At 42.4% G+C, this 19493-nt stretch overlaps 1 long non-coding RNA gene and 1 pseudogene across 1 annotated transcript; both read left to right on the top strand.

The window, feature by feature from the left end:
- The first annotated feature begins 4132 nt into the window (after positions 1-4132).
- Positions 4133-5793, top strand: LOC127302255 (uncharacterized). Its single transcript, XR_007852755.2, has 5 exons — positions 4133-4233; positions 4397-4456; positions 4567-4643; positions 4929-5031; positions 5583-5793. It is a non-coding gene; the product is annotated as an uncharacterized lncRNA (long non-coding RNA).
- A 5979-nt stretch (positions 5794-11772) lies between these two features.
- LOC127304185 (probable chromatin-remodeling complex ATPase chain) lies at positions 11773-18970 on the top strand (annotated as a pseudogene).
- The last annotated feature ends 523 nt before the right edge of the window (positions 18971-19493 follow it).

The following is a 19493-nucleotide window of genomic DNA, read 5'->3' as shown; positions in this document are numbered from 1 at the left end:
CCGATGGCGGTGGTGCTGGGAGCAAGCGGGGCTTCCCTTCGGCGGCGGTGGTGTTGCGAGCTGGGCGGCCAGGGTTCTCTCCTCTACTCTTCTCCTCTCCTCACCTCACCTCTCCTCTCCTCGACAAGTAAAAGTCTAAGTCACACACGCTACCCGCACGCGGTGTGTGGCAATGGCCTTCTACTTATAGAGAGAGAGGGAGGGGGCAATGGAGAGCTTTGAGGGAAGAGACGCACGGTAGGGGCGGGAAGTAGTATTTCGGCATTCCATTCTCCGCTTCCCTGATGAGTTTGATGGACCGCCGAGATGTATCGGGCCTTGAACTATGGACGATAAAAGCCAAGTAATTATGTGATCCCATCGATCCCTGCGGCAGGTACGCCATACTCTTCATACAGTGAAGGTAATTAAGGTGATCACGACTCTTCAATCAGAATGCATGCATGCACCTATTCTTCCGGATCTACAAGCAGCACAAGATTTTTTTTACCTACAAACCGCTTTAACAACCCGGAATAAATGCTTTGACTTTTTTTATCTCCTGTTTTCACGAGATAGGAGAATCCTTTCTCCCATGACCAAACCAACAGTTCGCCAGCACAAAATGGCTTGCCCGATGCACATACAGGGCTTGCCGCAAACTAGACGTTGAATCTATTAGGATTTTCCTGAACAAGCAGATTACTCGTTTTGATGATGGTTGGGAACCATAGGTAGATGATGCTTCAATTGTTTTTTATTTTTTATTTGACCATGCTAGCTAGAAAAGGTAATCATACACAACATCTAGATATAGATAATCACACCCGGTTCAACTGAATAAATAAACAAATCTTGTTGAATATTGCGAGAGGTAAGGTGTTCACCATCATCAAATGTAGGGTCTCGAACAAGATATGATAGTTGATATGATAACAACTTCACTAATCATAACACAATAGCCTTGCGCACATAGTTGCTCTAGCAAAACATAGTTGCAATTCCTAAGCAGCAGAATAAGAAACCATCTAATATTACAAATCACTAAAGCTGAAGAGGAACACATTATTCATCTTGACAAACAAACAAAAAGAATGTTGCTTCAACACCTTTCCACATGCCAAAATATTGGAGTATTGACTTATACAAAGGAGGAACAACCCAAATTTGCACATTTTAATCCTCAAACCTCCATGGCAAGTTCTTCTGTCACTTCACTTGGTCTTTCAGGGCTGAAATAACCACTTCATATACATTGTTCGGTAAACATAAGTCGAGTACTCGTCCAAGTTGGTAGCTGCACAACTAATGGGTACATCACGGCAACACCATACCTCAAACGGGGTTTTGCAGTGGCACAAAAATCAACCCATCTTCGCCTACAATCTCTTGCTAGTCTCGTCCACTAACATAAGAGAGGACTGCATCACCTGCATGCGAAAAAAATAAAGAACGAGATTGATCAGAAGAAGGCCACAACACGGGGCTCGCATGACACATGAGCATTTGAGGTAATTAAAGTAGGCACCATGCGTGAGAAGAATCGATGGAAACATCCGCCCAGGAAAAAGGTCCCCAATTCCAGCACAGTGACCAAGCCCGCGACATACACTCCAAGTCCGTACCAATAGTAAGAACACTGGGTAAAGAAAAATCCCAACAAGTAGAGGTAGGCTCATGAAATATGCCGATTTGGAACAAGCATATTAACCGCCAATAGCAAGCATGAAACAAAAATGCTAATGCCAGCCTGAACCTAGCTAGACCAACGCGACACAGAACACACATCTAGCTACCACTCTGAATCTTTCCATGACAACGACAATATACAACATGATATCATGCACATCTATACCTAATAATAAAGGGAGGATTGTTTCCTTGGTCCAACACTTTTTCGGACCGATTTGCCCTCCCACAAAATAATCCCAAACTCGCATGGAGCTGCCCGTAGCGTTTACGTGTGCGCAAAGCGGGCGTACGTTCTCGACCCAGCTCCTCCGGCGACATACCCGCCCTCCGTGCGCCCAATCGTGATTGATGTCGGTCCCGTCCGACCTCCCTTCTTCAACGTGCGCGCCGCGGTGTCCGGCAGCCGTCTCTCCGCCGCCAGGGAACAGGCGGCCACACCAACCTCTTCTTGGTCCATATTCATGTATCCGTGAGTTCGTATGTGGGCTAGTTGCTTGTACTGCTTGCTCTGTAAATAAATTTCGGCTGGTTACTTATATGTAGAACATGGTATGAATATTGCTTGCAAAATATAGCTTGCTCTGTAAATAAATTTCGGCTGGTTACTTATATGTAGAACGAATATTGTGTATGGCCTGTCATATATAGGAATTTACCCCTGGAGAACAATTGTTTGTCGTACGAATATGCATGCTTGTTCTCTAATCTATTGTATTTTCGAGCATATACACAAGAAATTGTTGTGTATTAGCTGAAGTGACCTTTTTGTATTGAAGTATGGGTGAGAAGGCTGTATGGGGTAAGGCAAATGTCAAGCATTTCTGTGACATTTGTAGAGAAGAGGTTCTTGCTGGGCACAGACCCTTAGGTCATTTGAATAAAGCTGTATATTATCGTTGTTATGTGATCAATTAGCATCTCTTTTAGAGCAATTCCAATAGTGCAGTCGGGTGCTGGCTATAAGGCCAGCTATAGTCAGTTTATAGCTAACTTGTACAATAGTTGGCTTTAAGGATTGATAACTTTATGTGTAAAAGGTCCACCACACATATTCACAAAGTGCCTAGGAGCACGTGCAAGAGCTGGCTCTTGCATGAGAGCCCATCTCTCTTCTCTCTCCACTTCTCTCTCATCCACCTAAGCAAAACAACACTATTTTAATTCTTATAGCTTGCTGAGTCAGCCTTATTGTACTTGCTCTTAAACACTATGGCACCTCAAGGCCTCCATCCAGGGCACTTGAATCCTGGCTGTCGGATCAAGTGACATGGCGGAATGTCTGCCGTCAATTTTCCAGATCGAGTATTGTGAGCCATCCGATCGGGATCTTCACACTGCTCACATGGTCCCAACCGTTCATTGCCAACGGCATCTCTTCACCTGCGTGATATACCCGTGTGGGCACTGATTTGTGGGGCTGCTTTTCGCAGGCCCAGCTTGTCAGCGACACAGGTTACGTAGGCGCTCGTGTGGGTGTTTAAGTGAACAGTACGCCGCGGTGGTTGAACCATAGTTTTGCATTCCCACCAGGGGTATTTTCGTCTTTTCGCTTCTCATTTTCTTCTCGCGCCTGTGGCGGCTCGCCCTTCGTCGCCGGGTACGGGGTAGGAGCGGCACGACGAGAGCCCTCGCTGGCCAAGGAGGCCATGGGGTGAGAGGGGTAGGGCCGCCACCAATCCCCTGCCCTATTCTTCCTCGCCCAATCATGTCCCGCATCCATCCTCAAACCCTAGCGGCCGCCGCGATTTTCTTCAGATCCCGGTTGATTTTCTTCGCTCAGTCCTTTTCCGTCGATGGATCTGTGGGCGGACCGGAGATCCTCGACCTCTCCTCGTTTCCCCTTTGTCCCCAACTTGTGAGGAGGAGCACCGGAGACCGGGATGCGGCGGCGCGATTAGGAAGACCATCAGGCGACCAGACGTGCGGGAAAGGCCAGCAGGCGACGCGATAGCTGGCGCGGCCGTGCGGGATCTACCTAGTGGCGGCGGTGGCAGCCAGGCTCACCACGTGGCCTCTGGTGTCTCGATCCCGAGCACCACGGCGGCGGCGGCGTGCCCTGCCCTGGCGCGGAGCACGACGGTGGTGGTGTTGTGCGCTGCCCCGGCGCGGCGTCGTGCCTCCCTAACCACGAGCGCAAGCGGCGTGATGCGCCGCCCCTCGTCCTCTTCCTCGTCCTCTTCTAGCTATATTGGCTGGAATTATGAAGTAAAACCAAAACTAGCCAGATCTGAAGCATAACATCATCCTGACCCTTTGCTATATATTAAGGTACCAATTTATTTTATATAGTGACACACTTGTTGGGATGCAAAGTGTGATAGAAGATGACGATGCTTGTGCGGCTGCTTTGTCGCTGCAGATAGAGGTGAGCAGTTTGTTGCAATGCTCATGTATACACCTTGTCTGGCTTGGTAATATTTACGCTCACTAGGTGTTGATGGTTTGTCCAGATGGGGTAATCGGAGGCAGCTTCCCGATGGTGGACCTGACCCCAGCGCGGCGATGGCCTTTTCCGCGACGTCTTCTCCACCATTGGCCCGGCCACGGGAGCAGCAGCATGAGGTATGTTGGGATCCTCGACCTGTCGGCCATGGACATGACGAGGTCATGGCCTGATCTTTTCTGCTGCAATCCCTTTCCTCTCATTTCTTTCATCCCCTATGCAGGTTCACTTCTATGTTTGCTAACTATTTCCTCAATCTGTTGTGGCTTCTGTGCGTTGCAGTGCTGGTTGAGCTCGTCACGTGGTTGCTTCCATGCTACTGCTCCGTTTACACTTCTTCAGGTATAGCTTTATTCTTAGTTCAAACTTGTTATTTGAATGTTAATGACAATGTTCTTCGTATAGGTTTTTCTTCTCGGAATTTGACATGGTTACTTTCGTTGGATTTGTAGCACGGCCCTTAAGATCGCCTTCGTTTGTCCAGTGGGAGTTCCTCCAGTCATAGCTATGCAAGATTGAACAGCTGAAGGTAAATAAGATGCTCTCTGCATGTTTTAATTCCTATAACATTGGCATGTTAACTGTTGTTCATGTTCATACATATTTCAAGATAAGGCAGAACTATTACATGATTAGTGCAGAATATAGCTATAATAGGATGTGGTGCTAAATTTCCATATTGCAAATTAGTCTTAGAACTGAAAATGTGAACTAGGCCAGATTTATTCTTGTTGCAAAAAACAGATTGTCTGGGCAGCTACCTTAAGAATATATGCACTATCCTTTTGAACTGACATATATATTTTCTGTCTAGATGCAAGGAATTTTTTTTGTTCCTTTGCTGTGGATATTCAGAAGAGAAGAGTATTTGTCTTTATCATGCAAGAAAGATGTTTTCACTATGCTCTTTGCGCCAGGTTTGACAACTGTTCTTGCAAGGATGTAAACATGGTTAATATTGTTGTTGTTACTATGTAGTTAGCCATTTCATTAACTCATAGAAAAACATAAAATCCTTAATAAGTGAGGATACTAGAGTTGCTGATGCCTCTGCGGAATTCAAATATCATGATGTGGCTGTCGGTCCAGTGGCGCACAATCCCACGACTCTGCTGCCTCCTTTGGCTCTCCGGCCTCCTCCTCATTCACCCCACCGTCCTCCTCCTCCACTGCCACATCTCTCTCCTACTAGGATGGCGATGTTGTCATAGGTATTGTCCGTGACCGAGCGCCTGTCTTGGCCCTTTTCATGCATTAGGATCAAATCTAGATTCATGTACTACTTGAACTGCCATGCTCAATAATAGCCTTGTTCTCCTGATTAACTATATATTTATTCTCTTCCATTCTTGTATTCAGCCAATGAAAGTAGAGTGTAGTGATTCGCTGGGAGTACAAGCTGAACATGTTTTCTCTTTATATGCTTTATCTATAAACTGTGAACAATTCATTTTTTTACCTCGTGTAGACTAATGTAGTTATTGTCAAGAACCCTATCAGTTCAGCGGTTGTCGTTATGCAAGCAACGGCCCCATCTTCTTGCTACAAGAGGTAAATCAGTATGGTCTTTTACTGCAATACATTGGTGCCTTATGAAGAACCTAGACTTCCTGTAATGAACTTGGTTTCAACTCAGAGGGTTCTGCAGCTACATGAACCTGCACATTTTGTCTGAATAAAGTGACATGCTATTGAGATTTTATCGCTTGGTCAGTTAGGATGAAAGGCTAGAGGTTTAGATAGTACTTTATCCTGCACATGTTTGCAATATGGAGGTTGAATATGTACTGTATTATAGCTTAGAAAAGTTTCATTTCATTTTTTGGAGAATGGTGCAAATAATTAATGATTATATTCCCAATTTTTTCGCAAATACATATGTGATGTGAGTATACAGGCAGGATAGTCATGTACTTTCAGGAAGTGTGTATCTCTCTTTTCTTTACTAATTGTTTATTCTTGATATTCATGATAATCTGTTACAATCATGCTACTGTTTGTTCTTAAGTTTATTTACTACTATTTGCTACTCAGTGCATCTATGCATCAGTGTTAAGTAATTTTACCTACTCTCCTGACCCTTTTCAGGGTGAACATACTCTCTATGACATGGGCAAAACAACCAAGACATGGTAGCCTGTCAGGCTTTGCAATTTCCTTTGGTGTTTTGCCCCCGTGTTTCATGATCCTGTTCAGTTTAGGTATACAACATCTGGCCTTTTTTCAATGATGTTCTGATTAAACATCGAAAATACTAATTAAAAACACTTCAATATTAGATAAACAGATTTCCATTGTGCTGAGCAAGAACACCCCGCAGTCTGCGTATCACATGATGACTCAAATCCCGTGTACATTTTAACTGTCAAATTCATGAAGATTCAGAGCTTCTATGACTACAACTCTAGCACGTGCATTACAACATGACTGAATGCATTTGTTGTGATCTAAGATCAAGTCAAGGCCCAACTAAAAGTGTTGTGGTCTCCTAACCATAGTTGCTCCCAAGTTTCATGTACAAATAAGCATACAAGTAGATACCAATTGTGTGCCAGTTTTCACGTGATAGGGATTGGTTGGTAGGAGGTTGCTCTCCACTCTTCAATCACAACCACTTGCGTGACATTCTGCTGGTATTTTTCTCAACACATAAAGGAGATTTCACGAAGTTGCTCTGCAATTTCTTGATGGGGCGGAATCCTGGAGGGGAGTTTGAATCAGCGGCAGCCTCGGGTGATGGGGAGAGAACAGAGCATGCTCTGGCAACATGAACCGATCAGACCAAAGGTGTTGATACCCTCGCTAGAGTGTCACTTTGTTATATGACTCTTTCATAACTTCATGAAATTCCATTCCATGAATCGGATTCATATAATTGCTACATTTACAAGCATTTAATGTATTGACATCTTCTGCTATTTCAAACAAATAGTTGCTTAAGCCTTGGTTGCTTTGCTATCTCCACAGGGCAGAGCCACCTCGACCCAATGAAGAATTTGACGGCCAGATTACACTCTCTCTTGCAAAGAACGCCAATCAGCCTAAAGGTACATGCTTAATCTACTGCCTTTGCTATTTAAGGTGTACAATGTCGTTATCCTTAGTACTCCCCTTGCAAAAAAGGCATCAAAGCCAGGGTTGGATTAGCATAACTTTGCACATAAAAATTGCATATATTAAGTAATTTTGCTATACTAGGTAATACCGCTATGCGTGTGTTATGTAATAATGCTTGGTTGGTGTGCTATTCTGTTGATGTTGCGTTTTTATATTATTTAAATCTATTTTCCGGTTGGCTGTTGAGTGCTATTATCATTATGTTAAGAAGTATGATCAAGCAAGGAAATACTTTGGGCAAGCATATTGCCATTTATCACTGTCACCATTGTCTTTATTTGAAGTTTTTCTATGATTTACTCCTTGGAGATGTTGTCACTAAGAACCACAAATTAGGATTTGCACTGCTAGCATATGCAGAATTCATTGTGCTGCAATTAATTTTAGTGCCTCATAACTATAACCAGTTCTACTGTTATGATGTTTGTTCTTCCTCCGAATAGAAAATATCGGAACATCTAACACTGTGTGGCTATAAGAGGATGATTGAGAATCTCCAGGTTTGTCTTAGTGAGGATTTGGAAGCAGCTAACTTTACATTTCTATCTAATTGTTAAGGACAGTAAGATACACTCCAGGAGGAACACTATAGTTCTATTTGCCATGCACGACTCTATCGATAATCCTATCTCACATCTTTTGATTTATTTCATACATCAGGGCTTCTTAATTGGAGACGGTGGACCAACACTCCCATCTACACCTGCAGAAGCATCTAACCATGTAATCCTTATTTCTATTTTGAAAGACCACCGCTCTTTCTCTATCACTGACTAAGTTTATATTATTATACCTTATTGTCTTGCCTATCATCTGTTCGTCCTGCGATGCCTAACACAACATGCAGGAAAAACACAGCCAGAATGCCACGTCTGTAAGGTGCTATTATGAAAAAAAATAGTATTACTCCTGCAGACTATAAGGTAATGAGAACGTTCTTCATCTCTTAGACCCAAAATATGTGAATCTTGATCCACAAAACATTTATATGGTATCTTATCGCTATACTAAAACAAACTCCCTTTGTAGCCCGCATGTTGCCGTTACAATCAAACATAAGCACCTAGCATGAAGTCTCAGTACACGGGATAAATATAGTTATGTGGTGATTCTGTACCAGGTTTACAGACCATACATCTCTTGGTATTCAACTTTTAGCTAAGAAATGGTTATGGAAATCAGTCAGAGAGTAGCACTACTACCTTATTTTCACTTTTGTACTACACTTCTACTATTAAAATGTATGATCTAGGTACTTATTATTTATGCAATCTTTGTTTAGAACATCTGGACACACTTGAGTCTACTGCATTTGCCAAGTAACTCGACTTATTGTATAGACGGTCTTGTCTATCTTCTTCCAAAATGCTTATTGATAGTTTGTTGCCGACCGTTTTACAGGTAAGCTAAAATAAAAATAGCTTGAGTACAATAACCTTTCCTGAATTAATATTACATAGCCATGGACTTAACACATGACATTCTCTTGCCAACCTAATGATAAATTCAGTTACATATTTTCATCGTTTCTCCATATTTGCTTGACCGCCGTAGGCGGGCAAGCACGCGGCAAGCCGCGCCTTCCTACCTAGTATAAATAATATCCCGGAGCTTTAGGGCATTACAGACATTTTTCTATCGAATCTACAGTTGGCAGTTGTTACAACCAAACAACTTCCAGCTTTCCCACAGTTGTCAGCTCACAGCAGCTTTCTCACAGCAGATTCCCCACAGCTGATTTTCAGAAATCTACAGCTCAACCAAACACACCCTGAGATTGATTAAAAATTCCATCCTTGTTTTGGACCTTCTCCTCTAAACACTTTCTTTGGGTTTGCCATTTCAGCCCAGCCCAACCGCCGCCCCCACCACTCCAAAAATTCCATCCTTGTTGTTACCTGTCGGTGGCAGGGGCACGAGCGAGGGCAGGGGCACGAGCGAGTACAGGAGCAGAAACCATCGGGCTCCCAGCACCCTCGGTGGAGGAGGTCCCCGTCCGCTTGGCGGGTGGCGCAGACGGCGCATCCAGAGCCGCCTTCCTCTTTCCATTGCTAGAAAATGGTGGTTCTCCTTTCCCTGACATACAACTCTCATAGGTTGAGACTGATGTTCTATTGGCTATCACTCCAACTAAATCACCGAAGCCAGGTTCTTGTTCCTCATTCTGTATTTCATCTTCTATTCGAGCTTCAGTACCAGTATCCATGTAGTCAACTGAATAACTACATGGGCTACGTCCCTTCCATTCCGCCTCCTCGGGCATCAAAGGATCCCGCTGATCTGAGCATCACATAAGAATAATAAAGTTAGCACGATCCACTTGCTTGCATGTTGTAATACAACCTTGGAAAACCAAAATACCTTCGGCTTCCCCCTCAATGGTATCGTTCTTTTTTTTTCCTTTCTGTATCAAATTTTTTTGATGTTAGCACCAAGACCACAAGCAGACACAGAGGAGAATTCAGTTGGTGATAAACAAGACACTTTAGAAAACAATTACATCACATGAATCAAATGTATGAATTATTACCTTCTCTAACATGCTGCGATGTTCATCCCAATAACAATTATCTACATAGAAGAAGGTGTTAGGTAGGTGGACAAAAGACAGAGGGCTGCTGCAGGTATACAGAGAAACAGGGACAGGGACAGACACATATGCTTGTTCCAACTAAATTTAATGCTATCCTTAGTGATTTTTTGTATTTTTGCTTTAGGTTGTGTTGTTGTCTTCTCTCTTTTATCTAAAATATCTTCAATATCTTTATCCGTTACTGTGCTGTCCTCAGAACTGAAAACCTTTCCAGTACCCAACAATGTCATTTTTGGAAGGTCATCCTTATTGACAGCTGAACAGAAGAGAAAATTATCAGCAAAAATCATATACCCAATTACTAAAGAAAAATGCTCGAACAAGGCAATGACAATCAAAACCATATTTTCTCCATGTGCGAATCGTCCTTGCCCAAAAATTAAAGAATACAATGCTAGCTTTTTATACCCTTCCTGAAACACTTTTTCCTCGACGGTGTGCTGTAATTTCGTTTGCGTTATATTTCCAGACAGGTAGCAATACAAAATTTAGCACTATCTAGAAACAACAAACCTCAGTGCAAAAGTGGAAAACTTGAACTTGTTACCTATTCCAGTAACACGGTCTAGAGCTAGCCAGTGGTACTTAAATCCATGTTCAGGCTAGCTACATTTGAAAAATAGAACTACCAATGGAACCTACCTGGACGTGATTAGGAGATGAGAGTCACTTTTGTAAGTTCTCATGAGTTCTGATAAATCAGAATGTTCATTCTTTAAATTTTCAGCTTCATCAATAATAATGTAGACACAGTGGATACCCTTTAACTTTCTCTTTTCTATATTTGCCGTCTCATAACTAGTCACGCAAACATCAAATTCATGCGCCTGCGGTGAGTCCCATATAGCTTTCTAACATAGACAAAGAAAGAGAAGGTCACTAATAGTATAAGTTGAATCAATGAATAAAGAATAGACTTTTGAGACAACTAACTCGCTCTTTTTATCCCCCAGGAACTTCACAACACGTAAGCTAGAGCAAATATTGTTGAATGCCTTAATCTAGTTGTCAATAGTCCACTTCGGAATAACAAACATGTGACGATTAGTTTTTTCTTTTTTTTAGGATCAGTTGTGCCTCTATTTTTTTTTCTTTTGTGGGTTTAGTCTCATGCTTCACATACCCCAGCAATGCAATAGTTAACACCTTTTTCCAAGATCCTAAATAATGATAATAAAGATGATCTTGCTGGAATGAATTTACTCTTTTTTTATTATCATTATTTAGGGTCTTGGGAAAAAGGTGTGAGCTATTGCATTGATGGATATCTCAAGCATTAGACTAAATCCACAAAAGAAAAAAGAGTAGAGGCACAACTGATTCTAAAAAAGAAGAAGAAAAAACTGATCGTCACATGCTTGTTGTTCCGAAGTGGACTATTGACAACTGGATGAAGGCATTCACCAGTATTTGCTCTAGCTTACGTGTTGTGAAGTTCCTGAGGGATAAAAAAGAGCGGGTTAGTTGTCTCAAAAGTCTATTTTTTATTCATTGATTTAACTTATACTATTACTGACCTTCTCTTTCTTTTTCTATGTTAGAAAGCTATATGGGACTCACCGCAGGCGCATGATTTTGATGTGTGTGTGACTAGTTATGAGACGGCAAATATAGAAAAGAGAAAGTTAAAGGGTATCCACTGTGGCTACATTATTATTGATGAAGCTGAAAATTTAAAAAATGAACATTCTGATTTATCAGAACTCATGAGAACTTACAAAAGTGACTCTCATCTCCTAATCACAGGCACACCAATCCAGGTAGCTTCCATTGACAGTTCTGTTTTTCAAATGTAGCTAGTCCTGAACATGGATTTAATTACCACTGGCTAGTAACTGATGTGTGTTGTTTCATATTTGTTTTTGGTTTAATATTATTACTGTTTTGCTTCTACGTGGCAGAATGATTTGCATGAGCTTTGGGCTCTCCTACACTTCGTGGTACCTAAGATCTTTACGTCTACGTCTTCAGAGACCTTCGATATGTGGTCTCAAATTTTGGTTGCCCTTATAAAAAATCGGATTCGTATTCCGCCTTCAAAGATTGTTTACAACATTCTGGTTCCGATTCGGATTTAGAATCCGATACCTTGGATCAGCAGGAGGTGGTGGTGGAGGTTCACAAGGTTGGGATTCTCGTGATCACCAATTTAAGTACTTTAAAATGAAGTCTATTTATAATTCTTTTTTGCAACTTTTGGTAAGGTTGTTCACCGATTTCTTCTTCGGAGGCTCAATTCTAATGAAGAAACAAGTTTCCCTGCAAAGAAGGAAACCATACTTAAAGTTGGAATGTCTTCGAAGCAAACACAGCTATATTGTAGTGGTGTGTTTGTAAACGGCAACAACATGACCATGAAGATGCGCAAGGTCAGCAACCATCCAAATTTGAGCAAAGATGTTAAACCTGTCGGCCCGACCTACCAAACTTTAGAAGATCTAATTGAGAATTCAGGTAGCATTATGTTCCTTGCTTATTTCACATCTCAATCACATATTTTTTTATACAACCGTAACATGTTTACCTACATAATTTTCTGTGGATTCTTATTGATGTTTTTTCTTTATATTTGCATAGGAAAAATGGTTCTACTAGATAAGTTGCTGCATAAGTTAAAAGAGCGTGGTTCCAAAGTCTTTATTTTTTCAACGGTGATTGTTTTTCACTGCCATGCAGATTTGAATGAATTATTGGTTTAGCAAGTGTGTAGGAGATATACCACTCGTCGACACTAAGCATGTGCACCGCGCAACTCACTAAGCAATTTATTTTCCCAGAATTTTGCTTTGTCTAACATATATAACACTATATCCTGCAGATGCCTACGCTTTTAAAAATCTTGGAAGAGTATCTTAATTACAGAGAATATAATTATTGTAAAATATATGGAGGTACACGCCTAGAAGATCGTGATGAAGTCATTGAAGCCTTCAACAAGGAAGACAAGTTTGTTTTCTTACTTTCAACTGGGGCATGTGGCGGTGGTATCAACTTGCCCACTGCTGATGTTGTAATATTTTACGACAGCGATTGGTATGCACTTTATTATGCTAAACATGATTTTGTTGCTCACCCTAGGAATCGAATCTTAATTCTTTGGTACTTTTGTGCCTTCAGGAATCCACATGCTGATCTGCAAGCTCTAGTCCGTGTTACTGGAATAGGTAACAAGTTCAAGTTTTCCGCTTTTGCACTGAGGTTTGTTGTTTCTATATAATGCTAAATTTTGTATTGCTATCTGTCTGGAAATATAACGCAAACGAAATTACAGCACACCGTCGAGGAAAAAGTGTTTCAGGAAGGGTATAAAAAGCTAGCATTGTATCCTTTAATTTTTGGGTAAGGACGATTCGCACACAGAGAAAGTATGGTTTTGATACTCATTGCCTTGTTCGAGCATTTTTCTTTAGTAATTGGGTATATGATTTTTTCTGATAACTTTCTCTTCTGTTCAGCTGTCAATAAGGATGACCTTCCAAAAATGACATTGTTGGGTGCTGGAAAGGTTTTCAGTTCTGTCGACAGAGCAGTAACGGATAAGGATATTGAAGATATTCTAGATAAAAGAGAGAAGACAACAACACAACCTAAAGCAAAAATACAAAATCACTAAGGATAGCATTAAATTTAGTTGGAACAAGCGTATGTGCCTGTCCCTGTTTCTCTGTATACCTGCAGCAGTCCTCTGTCTTTTGTCCACCTACCTAACACCTTATTCTATGTAGATAATTGTTATTGGGATGAACATCGCAGCATGTCAAAGAAGGTAATAATTCATACATTCGATTCATGTGCTGTAATTGTTTTCTAAAGTGTCTTGCTTATCACCAACTGAATTCTCCTCTGTGTCTGCTTGTGGTCTTGGTGCTAACATCAGAAATTTTTGATACAGAAAGTAAAAAAGAAGAAAGATACCATTTGGTTTTCCAAGGTTGTATTACAACATGCAAGCAAGTGGATCGTGCTAACTTTATTATTCTTATGTGATGCTCAGATCAACGGGATCCTTTGATGCCCGAGGAGACGGAATGGAAGGGACGTAGCCCATGTAGTTATTCAGTTGACTACATGGATACTGGTACTGAAGCTCGAAGAGAAGATGAAATACAGAATGAGGAACAAGAACCTGGCTTCGGTGATTTATTTGGAGTGATAGCCAATAGAACATCAGTCCCAACCTATGAGAGTTGTATGCCAGGGAAAGGAGAACCACCATTTTCTAGCAATGGAAAGAGGAAGGCGGCTCTGGATGCGCCGTCTGCGCCACCCACCAAGCGGACGGGGACCTCCTCTACCGAGGTTGCTGGGAGCCCGACGGTTTCTGCTCCCGTACTCGCTCGTGCCCCTGCCACCGACAGGTAACACAACACTCCACCCGACACACACACACACACTTCCGTTACTCGTCTAGCCCGCCGCCGCCGGTTCCTTTCTTCCGGCCGCCGTCTCTGTCCCCGTAGTTCGCCGCATCCTTCCGATTTGTATCAGGGATGGAGCTGCGGTCAAGTCTTCGTCTCAGCTCGCAGTCGCTGATAGGATCTCGCCGTCGTTCCCAGCCACGCCGCTGCCCAGACGGCGGCGGAGACGACCGGATCAGCGCCCTTCCGGACGAAATGCTGCTCCAAATCCTCGTTCACCTCCGCTGCGCCCGCGCTGCCGCCCACACAAGCTCTCTCTCCCGCAGGTGGCGCGGTCTCTGGAGGCACCTTTTCGAGCTCTCCTTCCGCGACATGCCCTTGGACGCAGTCGACGCTGCCCTCCAACAGGTCGCCTGCCCCGCCCTGTCCCGCCTCGAAATAGAGATCCCCGAGAGACACAGGATTCTGGACCTGCTCGCGTCTCCGCCCAGCTCAATGCCGCCGCGGGGCTCGCCCCGGTGGATCTCGTCATAGATGTCTGTGGGCACTGTAAAGATCGTGACATTCCTATCGAGATTCCCTGCTTCGAACGCGCCACCTCGATCAAGCTCCGCATAGACAACCTCTATCTAACACCACCGCCGGGGGGCGTTGAGTTCCCTGCGCTGGAGAGGTTGTCTGTGGTTGGGCTGATCAGGCGGTGCCCTCATCTACGCGTGCTAAAGGTACGCAGCTGCTTTGGTCTAGGCACATTCAAAGTTCACTCACCGACGATTGAGGAGCTTGTCTTAAAAAACAACGGGTGGCTGAGTAACCTTGATATCATGGCCCCCGTGCTTAAGCGGTTCACGCTGCGAGCCACCATGGACAGCGACTTCAATGTGTTGTTCTCAGCGCCGATGGTGGAAGATCTCTGGTGGTCGTACTCATGTGCGGTACAGAGTGTCGGGATTGGTGAGCTGCTATGGCGTCTGCGCAGCCTGGATCTATGGACAGATGACAGTGCCTACGTCCTACGGTTGAACATAGATTTTTCGGTATGTCTTCCCTTCTGCTCAATTTACTTTACCTTTTAGGCCTAATTCTAGGTTGCCGTAAGTTGTTACAGGACTAGTGTAGATGGTCAAACATATAAATGTTGAGCTTATGCAGATTCTAAAATGACTTACATTTGGATTGGAGATAGTATATGCCACAGAGTAGGTTGTTATAAATTGATGAAATAAGTATCAGTATCAAATTTGGATAAGGTGGATCGCTGAAGATCCAGCATGACATGAGTACTGCAACTTTGTATCCAAGTATAAAAGCCTGTTATCTAAGTAAGCACAGTAAATGAAGTAATGCAGACATGTTAGTCTACAGCTAATCTAGTCTATATTCAACTAAGAAAGAAACAAGCAATGAAAAGTGGTGAAAAAGTCGGCTGCTGTTCGGTGTGTTTTGTCTCCTGCCCAATTCACCATTTAGTATAGTCTTCGTGCTGAGATGTCTTATTATATTACTAACGTGGACTTACATGTTGGATCAGAGATAGTATTGCCGCAAGGTAGGTTGCTATAAACTGATGGAAAAAAGTCAACTACGTAGCAAATTGGATAAGGTTGAGTCCAAATAGAATGTCCAACTAATACCAGTAAAAGGTGCCGCATTGCAACTTTGTATCTAAGTATAAAGACCTTTTTATCTAAGTAAGTACCCTAAAAAGAATTTATGTACGTCGTTAGGGTACTATATATTTAAAGAACACGAGCAACAAATTTATTCCACCTTTAAGCACGAGCAAACAATTTCCATGGAGTCATTTTTTCAAAAAATCCCAAACTTTTACCATCTTTTCCAAACATGTGTTGAGCCGATATAAGTTCTGAAAACGCTATTCCAAAACACAACCATGCATCCGTAGCGAGAGGGCACTACTGCTACGACTACTATATGGTTGCCAATAAAAAACCTATGTGTACCTTAATGCTCACCAGCTACTTGCCCCACCACCTCACACTCCACCAATCAATGTCCGCTGCTACCCTGCTCTACCATGTCAAATGCCATGGAACCCACTCAGATAGCACAATTGCTTTTGTGCTACAGTTTGACCTTGATTACTGTTACTACCTTTGAGGAATGGCTTTTTCATAGGTATGGTAGAGGAGTCATCTAGGGTAAGTGTGGAGCACAAGAATGGTGCAATACGCAAGTTCAAACCAAAGCAACGTATGATAGGGGATTAAGTGAGTTTGAAATTTTAGACGAGGAAAGGGAAATCAATATTTGATTATAAATTTGGGTTTGCTGTCAATGGAGCCAAAGACGGCATGAGAATTAAACATGAATCAAGGAATCTGGTAGTGCGAAGCCAGGTCAAGTGTATGCATGTGCTTAAAATAGCAAGCCAGGAATTTCGAGTAAATAGAATTTTATTTCCCTATCCTGATGTTCTTTCCCTACCAAGACCATAACACTACGAACTATAAGCTCCAAGACCACCTTACCAGCTGCGAGTATGTCAGGCTGATAATGCTACGTACCACAATCCCCACACCACACAATATACTAATTGCTGTTGCATCACATATCAAGTGTTATGACTCGATAGTGGCATTTTGTTTTCAAGTTATGTTAAGGAGGGTGATTGATCGCCTTGATTGAAGTCAAAACTTGTTTTGAGGGGAACCTACAGCAGGAGAGACTCCTACTGTTCTAGGCTGGCCAAGCTCCAAAGAGAAATTAAATTACAATCCTTGTTACAAATGAATCTATGTTATGTCTACGGTCTTTCTTCACTCTAGATTTTAGAAGCTCCAGATCCACACTAAGCTGTGCAAGCCAGCAGTCATTGGAGATGTCGATGTCTTCAAAGTGCTTCCTATTCCTTTGTTTCCATTTATCCCAGGCACCAAGGATGACATATTCCAAGAAGAAAGGATCAGACCATTGTTTTGCTGCTGCTACCACTCTGTCACTCAAGGATAAATTCATATTCCAGCTGATGCCCATAGAGGACCAACAATCATGAGCAACCAAGCAAAAACTTTGTGTTTCATTTGACACTTAGTTTTCCACATGAGAGGGAGACAAGGTAGTGGTTGCACCTCTCTGAAGAAAAAATTGTAGTACTTGTGAGCTGCGTATTCTGAATTTCCCTAGCTGTATCCCGACTCATCAGGAATGTGTGTCTCCATGTCTAGACTATCGAAAATTTGATTTAAAGAGTACAGCTCCAAACCAGCCTCTATCGAGACGGGTAATTGGAAATTATACTCTAGGGCGCTATGCCCAATAAACTGAAGAACCGAGCAATCTTCAGTAGTAGAAAAAGAGAACAGCAGTGAGAGTTGATCTTCCAAAGCACTGTCACCATGCCAAACGTCTTTCCAAAGCAAAACTTTGTCCCCAACATTGACTGTGCATGAGGTGATGCCTCTGAATACATCAGAATAGTTGAAGATGTCTCGCCACCTAAATGACCCACATGTTTTTTTGGAATGAGGCACACCGTTTGGGTAATACTTGAACCAAATTTATATGACCCATGGAATGTCATATTTGTGATAAAATTTCTGCAAATACCTCAGTAAAAGGGCTTGAACTTCTAAATCTAATATACCAAGCCCTCCTTTCTTTTTTGGTCTACAGACCAAATCCCATGGAGCTAATGAATAGGTTTTCACTTCCCTGTCCTCTGATTTCCTCCATAGGCAGTGCCTTCTCGCCCTATCGATGAACTCAATGATCTGCACTGGTATGTTAAGAACACATATGCCATATATGAGCAAAGGGGTGAGATAAGAGTTAATATATGTTCTTCAAAACGACAAACCATTGAGAAGATGCAGGCTTGAGGTAGTCGGGGAACAGAATGAAGTAGCTTTCTCTATGCTCATGCTTAGACCTTTCTTCGAGTCACGTCTGCCGAAGGCATGCTTCATAGGTCGTTGACCTTGCATCAAAAATCACACAATTACTTCTATTTTACATTGTCAAATTGCTTTAATGGTACTGTTACTTGATTTGTATCATTTCCTTTTCATGAAATTTTTATACATTTACAGGAGTATATGCATGTGGACCATGACTTGATTCAAAAGATAGCACTGCTTCCTCCATTTTCTGTTCTGCATATAGTTTTGGCAGCATATGGACATGTTTTTGGAGCTGTGGTGTCGAATCTACTTGCAACTTACACCAGTATACTTAGTCTTAAGGTGGTCATATGGAACTTCAAGGTAACTCTTCAATCTGGCTAACTGATATGTAATTTGTTTAAGAGGCCTGTTTTGATTTATTTATAAGTTTATTTATGTTCCTATATGAGTAGATTTTGGGGAATCTATAATCAGCAACACTTCACATTTCTTTCAGAGAACACAAGCATGCCCAGCAGATTGCCTTTGTGATGAATCCCCAAACTGGAAAAGTCAAACTATCCCTATGACGTCTCTTGAAGAAATAGAAATAGATGGGTTTGAGGGAACTGGCCATGAAGTTGATTTCTTGAAACTTCTGTTCAGATGTGCGACTCGGATGAAAAGAATGACCGTGAGGATATCCCATAAGCTTTTTCCAAGTGACAGAGGATACAAGGAAATGCTCAGCATTTTCGAGGCTAATGCATCCGTGAAATGCTATGTTTATCGCAGATCTGGATGGTATTAAGTAGGTAGCTCTGGATGGTATTAAGCAGGTTATTTATGGGTGGCTACCATATGATTCTAGTTGTAACAAGAGATGACATACCTGGTCTCCATCTTATTAAAAGTTTTGCTACCGTCCTGTTTTCCTGAGCTAGTCTTGGTGTTTCGCTGAAGATTTACGACAATGCTACAGACCTTTTCCGTGTCCTTGACATTCTTTGTCAAGTATGAACATGGTTGGCGGTATTACCAGGTACAACGTGAGCTCCTGCTGTACAACTATTATTATGTGAGTTTTGAACATAAAAGTAAACTAGAGTGAGACGCCAGTAGCAGCAAGGTTGCACGGTGGCTGAGATGCAAAGACCCAGGTGTGGTGAGGTGAGGTGACGGAAGCAGTAACACCGGCGAGATGCAGGGAGCTTTTCCCCATCCGGTTCCGTGACCCGCCAAAGCCACAACAGATTTGGTACATGTGCATCTGACTTGGAGAATTCATAGATGTCCTGTATCCTAGTTCCTAGGAGCTCTCATCAATCCTACTACACGACTGTCTTACTCTTACATCCAGTGCAACGGCAATACATCCTCTCCAGCTTACAGGTTGATGTTCTTCAGTTTCATCCAGTCTGATCAGAAACTACGTGTGCAGTTGTCAGATAGGGCTTCTGAGTCGC

The sequence above is a fragment of the Lolium perenne genome, chromosome 5, assembly GCF_019359855.2.
Source record: "Lolium perenne isolate Kyuss_39 chromosome 5, Kyuss_2.0, whole genome shotgun sequence".
Taxonomy (NCBI): Eukaryota; Viridiplantae; Streptophyta; class Magnoliopsida; order Poales; family Poaceae; genus Lolium; species Lolium perenne.
Note: the sequence above shows the minus strand (reverse complement) of the source record. Positions and strands in the feature narration are given on the sequence as shown.